We start from the raw sequence: 21,838 nt of genomic DNA, 5'->3' as shown, positions 1-21,838 counted from the left end.
TAAGACTCAAGCATAGGCAGCTGGCACTGCCCAGTCCTTTTGTCCATAGAGCCAGAATTACAACCAATTCATGGCCTGTGTAACTTAAATATGAATTTCCCTATTGTTCCTTGCTGTGTTTTCAGTATAAACCCCATTTGCAGAAATTTGTCAAAAACCCAATTCACATCTTGTCTAACTCAGTGGGGAAATCTGGGATGAACAAAGTGTAGGCTTTACCCCGTTTCAGTTCTGCACACAGCTCCATGTGAGGTGTGTGGTATGTGGCCCTGCTCCCCAAGGCTGCCTTGGGGGAAATGCCTCCTGCCTCTTCCAGAACTCTAGCAGTGTCATGCAGAAGGAGGATTTGAGTGGATTTGAAACTCTTACTCCGTGTGCTTTGTTATTCTCCGGGTGTCCTATGCTTCTCTATATGCTGAGCTTAACTTGCTGTGACTGAAGTTGATGGAAACCAAAGAGCAGTGGCAATTTACATCTTGTAAACCATGGAGCACTGGAAACCACCCCCCCCCCCCACCGCCCCATGGCACAGCTGGAGAGACCTGCATTATTTAGTGCTGCTCCCCTCCCCCCTCACTGCCTCTGAAGTCTTAAAGCACGCAAAGCAGCTGTCTCTCAGACTTGCACCTGATTATGCACTGCCCGATTTTATTGTCTAATTGTAGCATGAGAGTCACCCTTTTCTCCCTGCAGACTATAAACCTTCCCCGGACAGGCCCTGGGTCTGACATTTCTTTCACTGCCTCCTGACAGCACTAAGCTTGGTGCCATCAGCAACTAGATTGACATTCACCTGTTTAATCAGCCAGAGTCAATATGTAATAAGGACATAAGTAAAAAAAAAAAAGTTTATATGTGCTAGTTGCAAGGACTGTTCTACTATTTTTTCCAGAAGAAATGATGCCATCTTTAATTAGATCTCTCTCCTATTGTTAGGTAGTGTTCCCTCAAAAGCAGATGCTGAAGCAATGCCTTGGGTGCACGTGGTTTATTTAGGAGGTGATCTTAGGAAATAAACGTGAGGGAGGGGCAAAGGTGCCAGGGAAAGGTAACACTGCAATGAAGGGTGCGTTAGTGAGGAAATTACCACTGGACTTCATCTCTCAGGGGATTCCTTGAGGAATCCTATAGAATACAATTCAGTATTGTCTCACCAAGGGGCAGGGAGACTGAGGTGCACATCTATTGTATGTATTTTTTTAAGTTTTACTTACTTATTTTGAGAGAGGCGGCAGGGGAGGGGCAGAGAAAGAGAGAGAGAGAGAGAGAGAGAGAGAGAAAATCCTAAGCAGGCTCCACACTGTCAACACACAACCCGACAAGGGGCTCAAACTTACAAACTGTGAGATCATGACTTGAGCCAAAATCAAGAGTTGCATGCTTAACCGACAGAGCCACCCAGGTGTCCCTACATGCACATCTATTGATTTACATCCCTCACTGACTAAGGATTGCCTCTGGAGAGGTGAATTCCCTAGGAGTCCAGGAATGGGCAGAGGACCTGAATGGTGGGAGTGGATGGCTCTTGAACACACTCTGGGCACCAGTAATAATTTCACTGACTTTGGGAGGCAGGGGAATACTCCCATATACATTTCTGTAAGGAGCTCCTGAGGATCAAGTACCAGGCCCCAACCAAGGGAGAAAAATCCAGAGAGCCTTTGACAGCCCTAGGCTTTGACCCTATTTTCACTACTTCTTACCATGTGATCTTAGACACAGGACTTGTCACGCTTAAGCGTCACTTTCCTTATCTGTAAAATTGTGATGATTATATTACAGGAATATATTGTCATTTCATGACATAGTGAATGGGAAGCACCTGTTGTGTGCCTGGTATGCAGTAGGTGCTCCAAAAATCACAGCTATCATCATAATCCTTCTCCTCCTCATCATCACTTTTCAGCATTATGCCCTTAACAATATCTCAGAAAGAGTTTTGCTGTATCAACTAATTGAATCAAACTCTAACTAGGTGGTTTTGTGCATGGTTAGGAGACATGGTAAAAGTTGCTGAGGGAGCAGTCAAAGCTCTCTCAGTGGCAAAGCCAGTAGGTAGGGATTTCAGACCTCCATGTGATCCTTGTTTTCCTTCAGACCACTGTTGGAATTCCCCACCACACTGTCTAGAGGCTGAATCCCTATGAGGTTCTAAGATGGGCTCAGGTTCCTTGTGGTTCCAGCCTCTCTCAAACAAAAGGAGAGGCAATTAAGTCATAAGAGACGGCCAAAGACCCATAAACTTAATATGATAATGATGAAAATATTTTCAGTGCTTATTCTCTACTAGGCACTAGCAGATGTAAGTACTTCATTTTTTTTATGGGTTGGAGGGTTTGGGCTTGCCCAGGCTACCCCACTGCTGAGTGGGAGAGCCTGGAATTGAGCCAATTCTGAATGTGTGCAGAAGCCTAGTACACTTGGCCACTACCCAAATGGGAAAATGGAAAGTAAACAAAACCCCTTGAAAGGCAGTAAAAGTTTGATAGGTATGCGTGTCTTTTCTCCCAGAAAGTGATTCCTATGCTGAGAGGCTGGACCCAAAGCCGCATGACATGTCCTAGATACCTCTCCACTAGCCAGCTACATGACAGTGGGATGAAATGGTAGTTCAGAACATGAACTCCGGTACCAGATTACTGGGCTTGAAGGCTAGCTCTGTTTCTTGTTAGCCATATGACCTGGAAAAGGTGTTTAACTTTTTTGCTTAGTTTCTTCCTCTGCCAAACAGTGATAATAGCTATTGAGCAAACACACGTGTACATATTGTTCATGATCTCAGAACAATGCCTGGTGCACATTAAGTAGGACGTATTGTTTCCCTTTTTCTGAGTACAGTGCATTCTCCATGAGATTAGGATGGCTTCACTCTTTTGTTCACTGCTATATTTGAAGAACTTAGAACAATGCTTGTTACACAGTGAGCACCCAAAAACTTTTGCTCAATGAGTAGGCATATCACTTTTAAGTCTCTGAACCTCTGTAGTCCCATCTATAATATGGAAATAGTAGCACGTGTGTTAAAGACTTTACCACTTTGTTACAGTGGCCAGATAAGCTGCTGACTGCTTGGAACCCCTTAGAAAAATCTCTGAGGCTAAAAAAAAATGAGAAGCTCTGTGACCTTTGCTTTCAGTTATTTTCAGTGGAAATCATGGCCTGGGACAGAAAGTGTTAATAAGAATGTCCTGAAGGTACAGATGGTGCTCATGAAGACAAAGTCTATTTTTCAATTTATAAAAATGATTAGCTGGGATCCCACTGAGTTCACTGCACGGGCCACTGCTAGTTTTAATTTGTGCCAATAGGATGGAGAGATGGACTTTAATGAGGATCTGTGTTTTCTAATCATGGGCAAAGTTAGAGGAAGTGGCAGAGGAGGGAGGGAGGGTGAAAAATAATTGGGAGATTCAGAAGATGGGGCTGCTTTTTTGGGACATATGGATGCTTTGCTGCCTTCCCTGCTAACAGTCTATCCTAGTAGTTCTCACCTGACTGAGTTTGGGGATGGGGATGCCATCATTGCCCAGAGAAGCAAGAAGTAGAGGGATCCCATTTGTGCTTCCGTTTCCTTTTTTGCAAACTACAGAAATAGTTATGTCTATGTCATAGGATTATTATAAATATTAAGCATGATAATACAAGTAAAGAGCTGAGAATAATATCTTGCATGTGTATTAAGTTCTCAGTAAATTTCTTTATAAGTTTGTGACATTATCTTAGTTATAAATGACCATTCATCTGGAGAAGTGACACAGGATTCCTTCACTTCCAGAAGTCACTTCTTTTAACACAGCAACCTCCATTTCTTGAATGTGACTTTCCAGTGGGGGAAGGAGGAGGGATATGTGCACTTTAGTAATAACCCCCTGAGTGATTCTGATATCATTCCCCACCTTTAGTATCAGTTGAAAACCATTCCATATTTATGGTGAAGATGTCTGTGACAAGTGCATTGTTGGTGGCAATAGCAAAACATTAATTCAAACCACCAAGGAGAATTTCCTGTAGAAATTATTTCACCTAAAGCAAGAGTCCAAAAATTTTTTCCCCTTATAGAATTTCTCTACGTACATCTTTGAGGTTCACACAGTGGCCCTGTGTACTGCAGCAGCTCATGTGTTCTCCCTTGTGAATTTCAGAAGTAAATATATGCAACCTGAAGACAGTGATGATCATTTTCCCAAGAGATTCAAACATGACCAGATTTTGTTTTATCTGGCTAAAACTCAGACCCAGGACCATGGCTGCCTTTGATTAGTCAGCTCATGCCAGAGTCTCAAGACCATTTTAGGGAAGGGGACAGAAATATTGCAAGAATTCTTGTGGGGCAAGTATATGTGTTTTGAGGAATGGGAAGAGTTCATAAATTTCCTGAAATTTTATGAAAAATCCATGTATATATACATTTCACTTAGGACAAAGACAGTAGACTCATGGAAGTCTGAGATCAAGATAGTTTAAGAACGAGTGACTAAAGGACTAGTGAGATGTGTTCCTAGACTTTATTTCAACAAAATTGGAAGGTGAGATTCTGATTCAGTATTGGAGAGACAGGCATACTAAACAAATAACAACATAATTCAAATAATTGCAAGAGTGTTTGCAAGGTCAGGGAAGGATGAAGGCATTTGAGTAAAATGAAAAAGGTTTGTTAGGGAACATTTTAAGTCACTCTACAGATGAAACCATGGAGTGCGGTGGTTGTCTGCCTGTCTTTGACACAATCCCAAGAGGGAGAGAACAGCTTCCTATAGGCTGGTCCTCTCTTTGCCTTTGCTCAGGTGCTTATCCCAAGCCAATACAGGGAAATGTTTCTTCATCGGTCTCACTCAGCATCTTTTACCCTTCAGGTTCTAAGTCTGCCTTGGAAGACACTTCAATTCATTTTCTCTGGGAACAGGAGTGAAAAGAAAATATGAAACATTTCTCTGAGAACACATCCAGGAAACATATTGTTGTGAAAGCTAATAAGCTTTTGAAAAAGCAGTACTCTAATCAAGATTTCCATATACTGTGCATGGCCTAATTACAGCGGCAATAATACCCTGAACTTACGAAGAGTCTTTCAATATGTATCTCTGCAATTATTTCAATTGTTCACCATATATCCTCAGGAAAGGAAAAGACGGAGATGAAGAAGCTGAATTTTGCAGGGGCCAGTATAGCATATACTATTTTCATGGTCGGAGCTAGAATCTTCATCCTATTCCATCCTCGGTGTCTAAAGCCTGACTCATTAATCTCTACAAAAAATAAAAAAAGAAAAAAAAAGAAAGAAGAGAAAAAATCCATGATAATTCTAGGGATTATGTTAGCCTTGATTATTTTTTGTTGTTGACTAAAGGATTACAGGTATACAGTCCAGCTCATGCTTATCTTTCAATTATTTTCTGAATGAATGAATAAATTAAGGAATGATTCAATCAATGAATCATATAGACCTAGATCTTGACAGGCAAAGCCAATACAAATGTAGTGGTTCAGGAGTCCAGGCCAGACATGTCAGGTACAAACCAGTTGAAAAATGATTGATGTTCAAACTGGCTGACATGTGGGTGGTTTAGAAATGACTTCTTGGGAGAGAAGGAGCCTAAAGAAGACAGTTCCATGAGAAATGAGTGAGGAGTTGTTTAAAGCCATAAACAGAAAATATGAGAAATGAATATGAAAAAAAAGAAAGAAAATAGTCAAGTGCATAATAGTCACTTAATGAATGACATAAAGACTTAGAACACAGATCTTTTCTTGAATGGCAGCAATGCACTTTTTCTTATGTGTTTAAAGTATGGCTCTTCAGTGGCTTCCAGGACAGTTCTAGGCATCCTTGTTTAAATGAAATCTTTCCTTTAGTTTGTACTTGGCAGTATATGCAGAAATTTCTTTCATGCTTTCCATTTCAGCCATATTTATGAACTTCAGGTGACTTAGACTTTTCAGTGAAGCATGGTACATAGGAACACAGACTCTTCAATTCCTCTTCTCAGCCAAAGCCCCTGTTTGCATGAAGAAATCTCTTGGTTTCACACTCCGAACCTTTTTTTTTTTTCAGAGACACCATTACATGAGAGTGGGTAGGTGGTGGTGGACACATCAGTTGGCCAAGCATGTATAGTTCCCTAGGGCCTGCAGATATGATTAGAGGAAGTTGTGAAATTGACAGGCCAAGGACTGGGAGGAAAGGAAGAAAAGTCAGGCAGGGAATTCAAATAGATAACTGGATTGAACACTATGCTAGGTAGTAGAATCAAGTCAGCAGGGGTAGAAAACATAGAGCGGTTGAAGTTTCAGGATTTACCCAAGGACAGAAACAAGGATCAGACAACTGCATAAAAGAGGGCTGAGTTCCTGCATCCTTCATGATACATGTCAGTGTACATGGACTTGAAGGTGCATGCCAACAGCCAAAGCACAGGATATGCTTCAGTGAGATAAAATTGCTCCTGATTTGATAAGAGCCAGACATATAGTCTCTCTAAAGAGTCTAACACACACCTTAACAAATTATAGGTAACAGGGTGGAGACCACAAAGTGTCAGGGAGACCAGTTATGACCAGAAATGACTGTCTTTACATGTGAGTACCTGTTCTCTATGCCATTCCAGTATAACTGTTATTTTTCCTCTGGCAAATCACCCCACAAATGTCTATTTTTCACACAGAGTATGCATATCGTAGTCATATCCCTAAGTTCTCAATCTGTGAAGTTTCCTTTTCAATTTAAACCAAAAATAATGTATCCTTTCATACTAGCTATCTGGAATAAAGTAAAAAGACAAATGAAGACTATGCTACAGATGAAAAATTACCAGGAAATTTCAATAGAGATACTCTGTTATAGAAAGAGAATGCCAACAGAGAAAACTGTTCACACGTAGAGTGACTCAGAATGATTGATGGGTCAGCTTCCAAGATATTTGGGACTCTGCAAACTGTTCAGAAAATAAATTGCAAATGAGTACAATTTTATGGATTTGGATCTCACAAAGTAAGCTTTGATTTTGACTGTTCATTCATGCCAAGAAATAAAATTTTAAATTGTAAACAATTCATAGTACCAAAGGATTTTCCTCCAATTAAACTCATAGTCATACATTTTGCTCTCCCAGATAGATACACCCCTCATAAGTTGTTCCGTGACATTTGACTTAAGGCAAGTGATGCAAGGTAATCGTGGGCAGAAAGGCTGCCAAAGGGAGAGGCAATGTGATCAATAGGCTTCTTTTGTTGTTGGCAAACACTGTCAGGGGATGATCAGCATCAGAGCTCGGAGCCAGAGAAAGCTAATAAGATGAGTGGCATGTTTCCCACAATATGCTCTAAGTATTTATGTGCTGTTCAAAGCGAGATCTGTAAACACGATGAGGACAAAGAGAATACAACATTATTGATGATATCCTCCTGATTTATGTTTACAGCATCTGTGGATAATAACTCCATTTGTCAGAGAGCCCCTCATGAATACTAATTCGAGGTGACAATCCAACCATGACCAGAGTCGCTTTGGGTGATGCTCTCTACTCTGACGTGTTTTGCTAGGACTGTGGTTCTTCAAGTGTTTTTAATCTCTGAAAAAGCACATCGGATTTGGGAGATTTTAGGTATAGTAATTTTGCAGAAGTTTGCAGATGTTTACAAGGTCACATTTAATAGAATTAGAGACAGTATGGTATCTTTAAAATTGAGTCTGTGTTTTCTGAAAGTGATTATGAATTTAATTCTAAATGTCTCTAAATCTAAAAGAAGAAAAAGGCTTAATGACAACTTTTGTTTTAGACGGAAGATGACCCAGAGCAATGTTCTTACACTTATTTCCTTTAAGTGATCTTTTCTCTCCTACTGTTTAATACAGTACCATTTGTTAAAGTGTTAAACACGGTGTCTTTGATCCAGGAAGGTATATACTGCAGAGATAGAGTGTGGACTTAGCAAGGTCATTGGAAGATGTGAAATGAACCATTTTCTATACTGTTAATCCACCAGAATATCTGCATTATGTTTGAGAAGCTTATCCAAACTTTAAGCAACTTAATGTATAATTTGTGATTCTGAAAATTCCCCTATATTTTACCATTCTCAGTCCATATAGGAAAGGATAGTTCTATAAGGTATACATATATGTCATTAAAAACTTAGCATTTCTTTGCCTGCTTGCAGTTGTACTGCCTCTTGCCAATCTTACTTTCCAGAGATGATGCCTTCTATACTTGCCCTTGCCCTGTTCTTTGGTACATGGTTATGTGAGTAAAGCATGCTGATCATGTTGGAGATGGGAGAGAGGAGAAATAAGGTAGCATTGCAGACCATGAGGAGGCCATCCTAGAGATGTCAGCCAGAGAGGAAGCCAACATTCCAGATTTACTAGCCTACTGGGCAATTAAATGGGGTTCTGTTCACTAGTGAAATAGGTTGTATTTGTTTCCCCTTAAGCTCACCCAATAGAGTAATTTTTACTAATCATTTGGGAATGTTGATAGACACTGACATTATTCATGCATTTAACACCAATTGACTTTTCAACCAAACCCTGTATAAAACATTTAGAAGTTTTAACTTGTTTATCCAATTTACTAACATCATAGCTATTGTTCTACCACATCTTCTCTGGCTTCCCTGATCACTTTCTGGAAGCACCTTAAACACCTTTAAATGTTCTGTGTCCTTACTTGTATCTTTCTATGGAGACTTTTGCTGATAAAGACAGAACATGGGTGTCAATATCTTTGGGACTTCTAGTCTTTTAACTCAAGTTTCCAAATCCCAAACCATGTGAACCAAAATGTGTGATTATCATAGGTATGGAAATCCAGGCCCATGTGAGATTATTTTTATTTCAAATCACTTTGGGTAACACCAGTAACACCTATCCCAGAATATACCCTATATAGGCCTGAGTTCAGGTTGAGCTTGTTTTGAAAACTTCTCTTGGTTGTATCTCCATAAGTACTTATGCCCAGAAAACATAAGGAATTGTCTGTAATATTGGGTTGAGTGACCTTGAGCCAAACGTGAAATATGTCATTTCTAATCTTATTTGTTAAAGAAATAGTCTTGGAAAATAATGGATGTGATGTCTCAAGTACCTTGCCTGGAAAAGGAGAGCAAATTACATGTCTTCTGAAAAAGGAAATCTTACTCACTCTATTATGTCAAGGCCTACTCATTATTTAGTAACTTCCCTATTATATCTCTCCTTCCTCCTTCTAGTCCACCTTAAGAACACCTGGTGTGCCCATACTGTTAAGCACTGACTTTATTATGCCAGCCTCAGTGCCCAGTTCATCGAGTTGGATGTTTCGCAGCCTTGATTTGTCCACAGCTGCCACAATTATTGCTCCCACAACAGAGCAAATTCAACTCACAAGTAAAGTTGAGGAGGTAGAGATGTTAAAACCAAAATGGCCTAACTCTCCACAATTGCTAATGTCCCAGAAAACAACTCCATTCCAGTTTTAGAACCAACAACAGTCCTATTCTGCTGACCCTAAATTACATTGTAATTGAGTCAAAATCCCAGAGACTTTGGTAGTACATTGAGAAGAGAAAAATAAGGGTCACAGTTGCTTTTTGTTGAACTTTATAGACTTTATCTGACCCTGACTGAGAAAAAAGATGATATATTATTGTCTTCCTGGGGCTTGTGTTAAGTCAGCTGTGGAAATAGCAATGGAAACAGGATCTTTCTTGCCTCCAACAGTTTCTGAGCTGGGAATGGGCCCCTGAAACCTGACTCTATATTCATCACCTCAACCTTCTCTTTAAAAACATGTATTACACAGGGAGAGTTGAGTGGTCCACAGGTTACTTATAACTTCCAATTTCAGAGATTGAAAGGACCTTAGGTGTCTGGTCTAACCTCCCACCAAGGATAAGAATCCCTTTTATAGCATTTGTAATAGAAAATGTTCAAATCTCTGAGAACTTCCATTGACAGAGTCAATTTCCTTAAAAATCAGACCTATTCTAAGGAGATTTCGGAACATTGCTTTCCTTCTAATATCAGTCTTAAGGTACTGCAATGATGAATGGAGTCTTGGTTTGTAAAGGGGGGAAATATTCAGTCATTAGGGATTGGATGGGATTGTCTTAATTGGGTAGATATTTGAAAATTATCTGGAGATTTTCCTGGTATACTGACTTTTTGGAGCTTGGGGGAGAAGATTCCAGGGTACATGAAAGAGAGACACAAGTATGATTTGTGGGGCCAAGAAGAAGCAAAGGAAAAAGATATTATATTCTCAAAATATGCCCTGAAAAAAGATGTGCCTCACACTTTCTAGCTCTTCAGGGTGATTAACAGCAGTAAGGTAAGAGGTCTTTGAGGGCTTTACTGGCATAGCTATTATGCCTCTGCAGGTTGTTGGTAATGCTGAAGTGCTTTCCCATGGCATCACTGAATCCATGTAGGGACTAGATCCATTGGATCAGAGAGAGGTATTGCTCTGCATTAACAATACTCGAATTCACTAAACTCAGTGCAGGAATCTATGGATGGCCTCCACCTGGGAGCCGAAAATGAGTTTTAAACTTTTCAATTTCTCTTTTGGGTTGATCATTGTATTTATACAATTTTCTTTATTCTTCAATTTCCTGTAGGACTGAATCATTTGAAGGCATGAACTGCATAGGCTGTAATGATTTCACCTAGGATCAGGTCCACTGGAGCATTAATCATGCCTGAGGGCTGACTTAGGTATCTGAAGATAGAAATGGCTGGTTTTTTTTTTTTTGAAAGTCCATTTCATAAAGTTCTTTTTCTCTGACTTAAAGCAGAATCTTATAATAGCATTACCTATGGTGAGGACATGAAGCAGTGTGGTCAAACTCTATTCCTCAAGGCCTTCTTTATTCTCCCTTTTGCATCATTCTTATCTATCTCACTTGTCTTTTTATCTTTCTGATTTTAAAACACAAATATGTACGTGAACACATGCACACTCATTACAAAAATCTCTCACTTAATACTGCATCCTCTTCTGGATCCTCTGTTTCTCTTCTACTTTATAAAATCATATTACTTAGAAGCAAAAAAAAATCTACACATTGATAGTTTTGTATTTTTTCAGTTTACATTTTCGCCTCAGTGATAATAGGTGGTATGCATGTGGAGAGCTGGGCAATGGCACTAAAATTGGACTAATAGCTAAAAATGGAAGAGTTATGCAAATGAGTGGCCAGGCTGAGACAGCAAATGGCTACAGAAGCATGTCTTTTCTGTTTGCACAGTAGTTATTGGTATGATCACCACTTATTTAGAAAGCAAAAAACGTGCATAGTAGAAAGGATAGAAAATTCAGAGGCATCCTCTAGAGCTAATTATCTGGGAAAGTTAAACCAGAAAATCTTTAGTTGTCCTTTTAGAACTCTGTAGCATGCTCTGGTGTCTCCTCTGACCTGTAGCACTCAGGGTCCCAAGGCAGTTGTGACTTCTATGGACTTTGGCTAGTGGGGAGAGCAGGGCCAGCTTAATCTTCAATGCATCTGACCTTTGTTTCACCTTACAGATGCTTGATCATGGCCAAACTTTGCTTTCTGTGACCTTGATTTGAACTTTTTGGAGTGTTCACAGATGATTTCTTGATTTTCCTGGTAAAATGCCAAGTCATGAACTTAATGGTAAACCAAGGTCCCAAGCCCTTAGGTGGACAAATCAGGGGCATGTCCTCATCTGCTGCAATTTCTAAAAGGTTTGGATTAGTTCTGTCATATCAAAAGCAATGTATGTAGTCCTTAGGAATGAAACAGTAAAGGACATACTTCTGATATAAGGAAGAACATTCAAAGCCCAGCTGATGACCCACTTACTAAAACAAACAAACAAACAAACAAACAAAAAACATCGGCATAGGCATTATAGAAAATAGTGTGATTTCTGCAGTTCTTTGGGGTTTATAATAAATTACCTAATCATTAGATGATAAAGAGATCATATTAAAATTATATAATATGTGGGACTTTTAGTCACTTGTTTCATTACATTTCTTTATTTTATATAAATGCGCTCAACAGTTATTGAATGCTGTCCCACTATATATGTGTACCTATAGGAGACAACAGAGAAACAGACATTAATGAGTGATTTGTATGTGTGTGTGCTTTAACTTACACTAAATTGGATAATACCTGTTCCACAAACCCTGAATTGAGAAGTGCTTAAATGTGGAGGACAGAATCAACTTTAGCTAATTTAAGAAGAAATAGAGTTATTATAGATTCTTAAATAGTTTGTATAATTGTTGACAAACCTAAAAGGGACATTCTAGGATTGACTTTTGAAGTTACATGGTACAAATGAACCATCAAGGGCAGTTGACTATTCTGCCACAATCAGGAAACTTCTCTGTTGAATTGGAAATCCACTGATGCAGCTACTATTTCAGAACCTTGCCACTTCTTTTATGATATGAACCGGCAAAATGATCTGTATTGCTCCCTAGTCCCTAAGTCAAGCCTTCTGATCATGCTTTTAATTAATGAGATTAAATAGTATCCAAAAACCATAGCTGCAGTGGATTTGGAGAGAAATGATTGTTAGTTTTAGTCCTTATAGTATAAGAAAGTGGTAGGAATAGGTGCCTGCGTGCCAGCCTGTAGTGCACATGCATACAAATCATCTCTACCACTAGCAGCCAATAAAAATATAATGTGATGGGTATTAAGGAGGGCACTCATTGTGATGAGCCCTGGGTGTTATATGTAAATGAGCTATCACTAAATTCTACACCTGAAACCAATTTTACCATATATGTTAACTAGCTAGAATTTAAATAAAAACTTGAAAAAAAGAAAACAATATAATGTAAGATGTGTAATTTTAAGTTTTATGATAGCTACATGAAGAAAAGTAAAGAGAAATTAATTTTAGTAATTTGTTAGTTAATCCAATATATACTAAATCTTATAATTTTACCAGAAATCAAGGTAAATCTATAAATGAAATTTATATTATTTTTCATATGAAATCTTCAAACTTAGGTGAATATTGTATATATGCAATGTATCTCCACAAAGAGTAATCACATTTCAAGTGCTTAATAGGTGCCTATGGCTAGTGGCTACCATATTGGACAGCACAGATATACAGTTACCCAGTGTTTGTATTTTACATATACACTCAGTGGAGCAATTCCACTAAGTGCCTCTAAGCTTAATGCTTTTTCTGTCTTTGAAAATGTCTATAAGGCATTTTCTTTCTCATGTGTACACTTGACCTGTGCAGAACCTCAAGCTCCTGCAGGTTAAGGGCAACATGGATAAGCTCCGTGTGCTTTATACACCAAGGTGTCCATGAAAGTATTCAATACCTATTTTTCTTGTGTAATTGGTTGAACAAAGTAACGGATGAATGAATGAATGAGTATAAATCAACAGTAGGGATTGGCTGTTAGTATTGTTCCAAATGAAACAATAAATTGAAATTACATAACTTGTATGATGCCCAATAACCTTATATTATTAATGTAAAATACTCTAACTTCATGAAATTCTTGTTGCTGATTCCAGACATAATGCAAATGATTCACAGAAGAGATGACATAGGAGCATTAAAAATGAAGTTTTCTTGGTGGGATTCAGGTTTCTGAATATCTGAGTTGATAATGATAGTTGAGGAGTACATTTTTCAAATGGTTTAACAAAGACTTCTGATTTCCTTGTGACTTGGCAGCTATACTAGCCCTTAATAACAAAGGTGACTAAAAGACAGCATATTGAATAATTTCCTCCATTATTCATGGGCATGTGATATCCATTTTTTGTCTCCTGTGTGTCATCATGATGCCAGGTGAATGATACTCCTGGAATCTTTAAGAAGTAATTTAAGAAGGACTGAAGAAGTATAAACTAGTATAGATTCTGGAGCCACATCTGATAGTTTCCCCACATAAACCTGTACTTACTGCCCATGGGGGAGCTTACCTCTGTTTTCCATGAGTATAGAAAACAATTTCTAGAAAGGATGAATGGTCCTTAAGAGACTTCAAGTTTCATGAATTTATGACTGATGGGTAGTTTGTTTTTATAGATCTTTTTATGTACTTCAATGAATGCAAAAAAAAAACCTGCACAATAAAATTTGAATTTTAAAATATTTTCTTTAAAATATAGAAAACTCCAAAGAAGCTCCACAGTAAATGAAGGGATAAGTGTGGCAGAACTAGATGATTTAAATAGCTCTTCTGGGGTGTCTGGGTGGCTCAGTCAGTTAAGTATCCAACTTTGGCTCAGGTCATGGTCTCACGGTTCATGAGTTCAAGACCTGTGTCAGGCTCTGTGCTGACAGCTCAGAGCCTGGAGCCTGCTTCAGATTCTGTGTCTCCCTCTCTCTCTGCCTCTCCCCCCTCACACTTTGTCTGTCTGTCTCTCTCTCTCTCTCTCTCTCTCTCTCTCTCTCTCTCTCTCAAAAATAAACATACATACATACATACATGCATACATAACTGACTCTTCTAATTCTAAGAGTTCATGGTTCAATGGCTCCATCACAGCTAAATTAACAGAATGACATTTGGGCAAACAGACCTTTCATCATTTTGATAGGGAACAATCAAACTGTACTTGTTTGTCTTCTGTTAGGACAGCACAATGAAGTCTTAAAATATTGCAAGGAGACACACAGTCAGAACAGGATACATGATATTTGTCTAAGCTCCTTAGTACTTAATTAAAAAAAAAACTTTGTTGGATAAGCAAATTAATTAACTTATAAAATAGACATGGAATATCTTTTTTGTGCTAAACACTGTGTTGGTCAGTAAATATAAAATAATGAATAAGATATGGTACCTAACCTAAAGGAGAAAATAGTCTAAGGGAAAGAGGGAAACAGGCAGATATATAGATAATATAGTATGGATAGAGTATTATAAATGGACAAATGAAATTCTAGGGTAGCCAAGAAGAGAAGAATATGATACTTGGAATCTTGGCTAGTCTGGCTGAATAGCTGTCATATGGGCTGTGTGTTAAAGAATATGTGGGAATTTGCAGATGAGATAGTGAATAACGTGAAAAGATTTGGAATATTACAAAGCACTTTGCATTTAAGGAGGCATGTGACTTTTGAGATTAATGAAGCTAGTATATCTGCATAGAAAGTGAAAGATTGGGAGAGAGTGATAGGGAGGTAAAGAAAGAGGATCAAAAAGTTGTACAGAATCTAGAGCATTCTCTGATACGCTATTCCAGATACCTTCACCTATATGCGATAACCTGTGTTCTGTGTCCCAAACAATTCTGCAGAAAATATTAATGACTGCTTCATTAAAAACCAAACTCGAAAACAACAACAACAACAACAACAACAACAACAACAACAACAACAGCAAAACCCTGTTTCTGTGGTCAAATACATTTTTGATTAAAAGAATAAGGTTTCTTCCATGTAAAATTCTTCAGAGGGTTTCATATGTTAATATTTATGTATTATTAATCTTAAATGGAACAAAGCCAAAAAACATTTCTAAAATGCATTTGCAAAAAAAATTTGAGCATACTAATTAACAAGTTTAAGAATTCTGTGGTTCCATGGAGCACCATTCAGGAAATGGTATTCTATAGGCCATGGATAATCATTATCTATCTGTCATCTATCTATCTAAATTTTATTGACAGTGCGCATTAGATTTTGTAAAGACATTAATTGCTAGCCAATTTCTAAATTTACATTTTCTGAAGAGCACTACTCCTGTGTATGGGTTAAGCATGGTAAGAACCAAAAAAAAAACCCAAAAAAACAAAAAAAAAACCAAAAATCAAAAAAAGCTTTCATATTTAAGCCTGTTGTGAAAAGATGGTATAAAGGGCTTTGTTACCACATGTCTCAGACTGGGGTTGGTGACTTAAGAGAGGAGATGATTGGTGGGGGGAGGGCCTGATGAGGAGAAAGGAACTGAGTACAAATGCAGGGCATGTGGTTCAGTTATTCTCAGAAAGGAGGGATCTTCTTCTTGACACTACAGTGAAGAAAGCACTCATGATCAATAATTCTGTGATCTTTGATCCATTGGTTTTTAGACGAGTGGGATCTTGACTGGCCTCATTTAAAGGGTATATAGAGATCAGACTCTGACTATTTAAGTTACTTTGAAGAATTTGGAGAAAGAAGTTAGACATAAAAGCTTGCTTTAAGATAGATGTCTACCAGACTGGATAGTTCCTGCAATAAAAGTTGACAAGAAAATGAAATATGGACTAAAAGACAGTGCAATTTGGCTGATTCGTAACTAGTTGAATGATTATACCCAAAATGTGATCATTCATTTTTTCATTTATTCATCACTCATTGATTGGCAGGGAAAATGAATACATGATTCACAAAAGACATACTCAAATGACCAAAAGTATTACAGGAAAAAAGTTTCACTGTACTTTGGCTGCACACTTCATTTTCTAAGGGGAACTAGTTCTCAGCTAACCCATGTGTACCACCCTACTTCATGCTCTACCTCCCAGGAATTCTACCCTAGGGAAGGAGGAGCTGTGATGATGGATGGTAATATGCCAAGGCTAGTGTGGCCATGGTATAAGGAGTCATTACATGTGTGTGCAATAAAGAGGTTAAAGCAAATTTAGGGACCATGCATTTTTGAAACTGTGTGCCCGACACAGTACAGTGCATCTAGAGCTGCATCCCAATTGGGAAGTGCCATCATCCTAGTGAGGGTAAGTAAGGGAAGTGCTACATTTTTTTAAAGCACTTAAACTTACCTCAAGACTAAGGAAACACACACACACACACACACACACACACACACACACACATTCTTGCAGTTCATAGACTCACCAGGGCCAGAATTTCTGCTTAAATCTTGTAATAAAAATTTGCATTTTCTTGGCTTTTCTTAAACGCATATATGTCCTTCATGGACTTAACCAGAAAGGGGTTTTGTCTCCACAGTAAGCACTGAACAAGGATTCAGGGCACTCTCTCTTACTATTAACACCAAAAAATTAAAAGTGAAACAGGAAGATATCTTCCTGGTCTATCAAATTGGCAAATATTTAAATTAAGATATTATGCAGTGTTGATGAGGGTGTGGGGGCACAGATATGCTCATTCTGCTAGTAGGAGTGTAAATTAGCTCAATCATTTTGAAGAGTAATTTGACAAGCTGTATCAAAAGCTTAAAAAAAAACCCATGAGGCATTCCACTTCTAAGAATTAATCCTAATAGGATAATTCTAGGTGTGCTCAAAGATTTATTTATATGCATATTCATTGGAACATTGTTTAATAAGAAAAAATTTGAAATAAGCTAGATGCTCAATAATAGAAAACTTTTTTAATAAATTGTGTTGTAGCCATAGTGTGGAATAGGATGAAGGCTTTGAAATGTTGCTATAAAACAATGACAGGGAGAAAATAAAATGAGATAGGATGATTATAAGAGACTTAAACCAAATTCAATATTAAGACTTGGACACTGATTTAACAAACAGTTAAATAACTTACAGGACAATCAGAGAAACTTGTACACTGGGTAGTTCATTATAGTAAAAATTATTTAAAATAGGGACACCTGGGTGACTCAGTTGGTTAAGTCACCAATTCTTGATTCTGCTCACGTCATGATCTCTCGGTTTGGTTTGTGGCTCTGCACTGTTATGTTGGGCTCTGCACTGTCAGTACAAAGACTGCTTGGGGTTTTCTCTTTTTCCCTTTCTCTCTTTGCCCCTCTCCTGCTCACAAACACATGTGTGTGCTCTCTCTCTCTCTCTCTTACTCTCTCAAAATAAATAAATAAAATTAAAAAATATTTAAAATAATTTGGGGTGATAATGGCACTGTGCTTTTTTCAAATGTTCATCTTCTGTTTTTTTTATTTTTTTTAATGTTTGTTTATATTTGAGAGAGGGAGAGAGAGAGAGAGAGAGACAGACAGACATAAAGTGCAAGCAGGGGCGAGGCAGAGAGGGAGACACAGAATCCAAAGAAGGCTCCAGGCTTTGAGCTGTAAGCACGGAGCTCAATGGGGGGCTTGAACTCACAAACCACCAGATTGTGACTTGAGCAGAAGTTGGATGCGTAATCAACTGAGCCACCAAGGCAACCCTAAATGCTCATCTTCTAAAAGTACATACTGAAGTATTTACTAATGGAATTATATGGTACCTGAAATTTGCTTTAAAATAACCCAGAGTGGGGAATAGGAAAGTGGATTTAGATATATATTTTTAAAAATTGTCAAATGTTGGGGCGCCTGGGTGGCTCCGTCGGTTAAGCGGCCGACTTCGGCTCAGGTCACGATCTCGCGGTCCGTGAGTTCGAGCCCCGCGTCGGGCTCTGGGCTGACCGCTCAGAGCCTGGAGCCTGTCTCCGATTCTGTGTCTCCCTCTCTCTCTGCCCCTCCCCCGTTCGTGCTCTGTCTCTCTCTGTCTCAAAAATAAATAAACGTTAAAAAAAAAAAATTGTCAAATGTTGATAATTAGTGAGTTGGGTGGTAGTTAAATAGAGATTGATTATGCATTGTTTTATTTTTGTATATTTTGTATATTTTGTATATAATGACAAAAATAATTGTGTTGTTGAATAATTATTCATGTGAAATATTTCATAGTATACTGTTGTTTAAGAAATATAATATATACATATATATATATATATGTATGTATATAATATATTGCTTGTCATCTTAAACTGGATTAGCCACTCTGCTTTTAGACTGAGAGGTGTGGAAATCAAAGCCATAGCCACTGGTTCAAGGCACCCACTATCTAATGGTGAAGGAACAGGTGGTGATCCGTAGTCACTCTTCACTCTACTAAATGTGGTAATAATGGAGTGAACAGGGTTCTGTGAGAGAGCACAGGGACTGCCCAACTCTGCTAGACAGATCTGGGTAACACTTCACTGGAGGGCAATTTGATTCGATCTTTGAGGAATGTAGCAGTTTGAGGAAAAACTATGGTTGACATTAAATGAGGAGCAATTGGAGAAATATGGAAAGTTTAATTCAAAAAGATTTTTCAACAACTTTTGGCAACAACAAATTTTACCTTATTTCAAATAAAATCATACAATTTCTAAAATACCACTTTGATTAGCTTTAAATATTTGCCATCAGCATGACTATATTAATTTGAAGAATTGGGATGTCATATCATCAAAAAATGGATAATTCTTCAATCTAATCCCCAGAATGTTACACATCTGCAGTAAATGAAGTAGAGCTTCAATGGGTATGTTTGGACCTGGAGTCTTTGTCAGAGATACAACCAGTAGAACAATGGTGGTAATAAAGGCCAGGATGAGTCATGGCTAAGTTCCCAACATTTGGTTTAGTTCTTTATAATCAATTATTAGGCAAGTCTCTCTACATATGTCTGCCAAAAGTATTGGCTGTTAACTTTTCTGAACTTTATTTTCCTATCTTGTAAAACACGTTCATAAAAGTATGTATGACATTGAGTTAATTTAAGAATGCATTATAGGGGCGCTTGGGTGGCTCAGTCGGTTAAACATCCGACTTCAGCTCAGGTCATGATCTCGTGGTCCGGGAGTTTGAGCCCTGCATCAGTCTCTGGGCTGATGGCTCAGAGCCTGGAGCCTGCCTTGGGATTCTGTGTCTCCCTCTCTCTCTGCCCCTCCCCCATTCATGCTCTGTCTCTCTCTGTCTCAAAAATAAATAAACGTTAAAAAACTTTAAAAAAAAAAGAATGCATTATATATAGTTCATGTAAAATTACTTACCATAGTGCTCCCAAGTTCTTCATCTTCCCCTTTCCCTCCTCTCCTTTCATACTTTTTTCTTTCCTCCTATTCTTTCACATAAAAAAGTTTTTAAAAGACATATCTCAAGTATTAGCTTGACATGTGATGTTTGAAAGAAGCATCTGAAAACAAAGAGAAAGGCACATGTTCAGTAAATGGGATGGAGAACATTTACTATGTGGAGGAAAATTAGATGTCTCCTCATATAATACAACAAAGTAATATTCAAAAGTTCTAAGGAGTTAAATGAAAAAGAGTTCAATATTTTAAAAAAATATTAATATTAATAGTGTAATATCTTGCCATATCTGATAACAAGAAAGGGAACTGAAAGCTTTCTGAGCAGAGTTGACATCAAAAATTATAAAATGTTTATGCAGATTTTTGACTGCTGAAAATTTGGCATCCTGAGTTACTGGAGACTCCAGTCTTCTGAAATACTTCCTCCAATATTTGAAAGTTTGCAAAGTTGTTTGCATCCAAGCTCCTCTTCTAAAATGGCAGTTTATCCAAAATTGCTCACAGAGTTTTAGTGCCATTTTAAATAGTTAATCCAAGGCCTTGATTCAGAAGATTTGCTTCATTCATGTAGCCAAAAATATCTTCCAAGAATTCTATGAATAAATCTTTCTCTGATAAATGTTCTGAGAATGGGCTTTCACTTTACTCTCAAAAAGTGAAAAAAAAATTTCCTGAAATTCAGTGAGGTACTATAAATATCTTTTCTAAACAAAACAAAACAAAAAATAACAACAATAAAATTATATGTAAAAACTTAATATTTGATTTTGACTTTTTTTTTTTTGACAAAAAGCCTTCAGACAGTAATTTAAGGCCCTGGCTCTGACAAAGTTAATCACTTTAGGTACAAATTCTTCCAGGACATGGCAGAGATTTTACCAATCCTGATTACCAATCTAGGAAACAATGAGCCAAGGTGATTTATGTAGCTCTTTATTTCAATAGATCTGCACTGCTGTCAAAAATTAAAGTTGTTTCATGTGTGCCCATCCATGTCCTTACTAGGTGACAAGATTCCATTCTTTTTTTTATGGCTGAATAATATTCTGGTGTGTGTGTGTGTGTGTGTGTGTGTGTGTGTGTGTTCATTCATCAGTTGATGGACTCTTCGGATGCCTCCATAGTCTGGCTATTGTAAATAATGCTGCAATAAACATAGGGATGCATATTTCCTTTTGAACTAGTGTCTTTTTATTGTTTGGGTAAATACACAGTAGTGTTATTGCTGGATCATAGGATAGTTTTATTTTTAACTTTTTGAGCAATATCCATGCTGTTTTCCTGAATGGCTGCACCAGTTTGCTTTCCCACCAACAGTGCAAGAGGGTTATTTTTTCTCCATATTTTTGCCAAAAGTTGTTGTTTATTGTGTTTTTGATTTTAGCCATTATGACAGGTGTGAAGTGGTATCTCCTTGTAGTTTTGATTTGCATTTCCCTGATGATAAGGGATGATAAGGGATCATGATGATGAACATCTTTTCATGTGTCCATTGGCCATCTGAAAGTCTTCTTGGGAGAAATGTCTGTTTATGTCCTCTGTCCATTTTTAATTGGATTACTTGTTTCTTGGGTGTTGAATTTTAGAAGTTCTTTATGTATTTTGTATACTAACCCTTTATCAAATATGTCATTTGCAAGTATCTTCTCCCATTCAGTAGGTTGCCTTTCAGTTTGGTTGGTTGTTTTCTTTGCTATGCAGAAGTCTTTTATTGTGATGAAGTCACAATAGTTAATTTTTGCTTTTATTTCCCTTGCCTTAGGGGACCTATCTAGAAAAAAGTGGCCAATATCTGAGAAGTTTTTGCCTGTGCTCTCCTCTAGGATGTTTATTATTTCAAGTCTCACATTTAGACCTTCATCCATTTTGAATTTATTTCTGTGTATGGTGTAAGAAAGTGGTTTAGCTACATTCTTTTCATGTCGCTGTCCCGTTTTTCCAACACCATTTGTTAAAGAGCCTGTATTTTACCCATTGAGTATTCTTTCCTATATTGTCAAAGATTAATTGACCATATAATTGTGGGTTCATTTCTGGGTTTTCTATTCTGTTCCACTGATCTATAGGTCTGTTTTTGTGCCAGTATTATACTGTTTTGATCACTAT

The sequence above is a fragment of the Prionailurus bengalensis genome, chromosome A3 (assembly GCF_016509475.1).
Source record: "Prionailurus bengalensis isolate Pbe53 chromosome A3, Fcat_Pben_1.1_paternal_pri, whole genome shotgun sequence".
Lineage (NCBI taxonomy): Eukaryota > Metazoa > Chordata > Mammalia > Carnivora > Felidae > Prionailurus > Prionailurus bengalensis.
The sequence above is the reverse complement of the archived record's forward strand: the minus strand, read 5'-3'. Positions refer to the sequence as shown.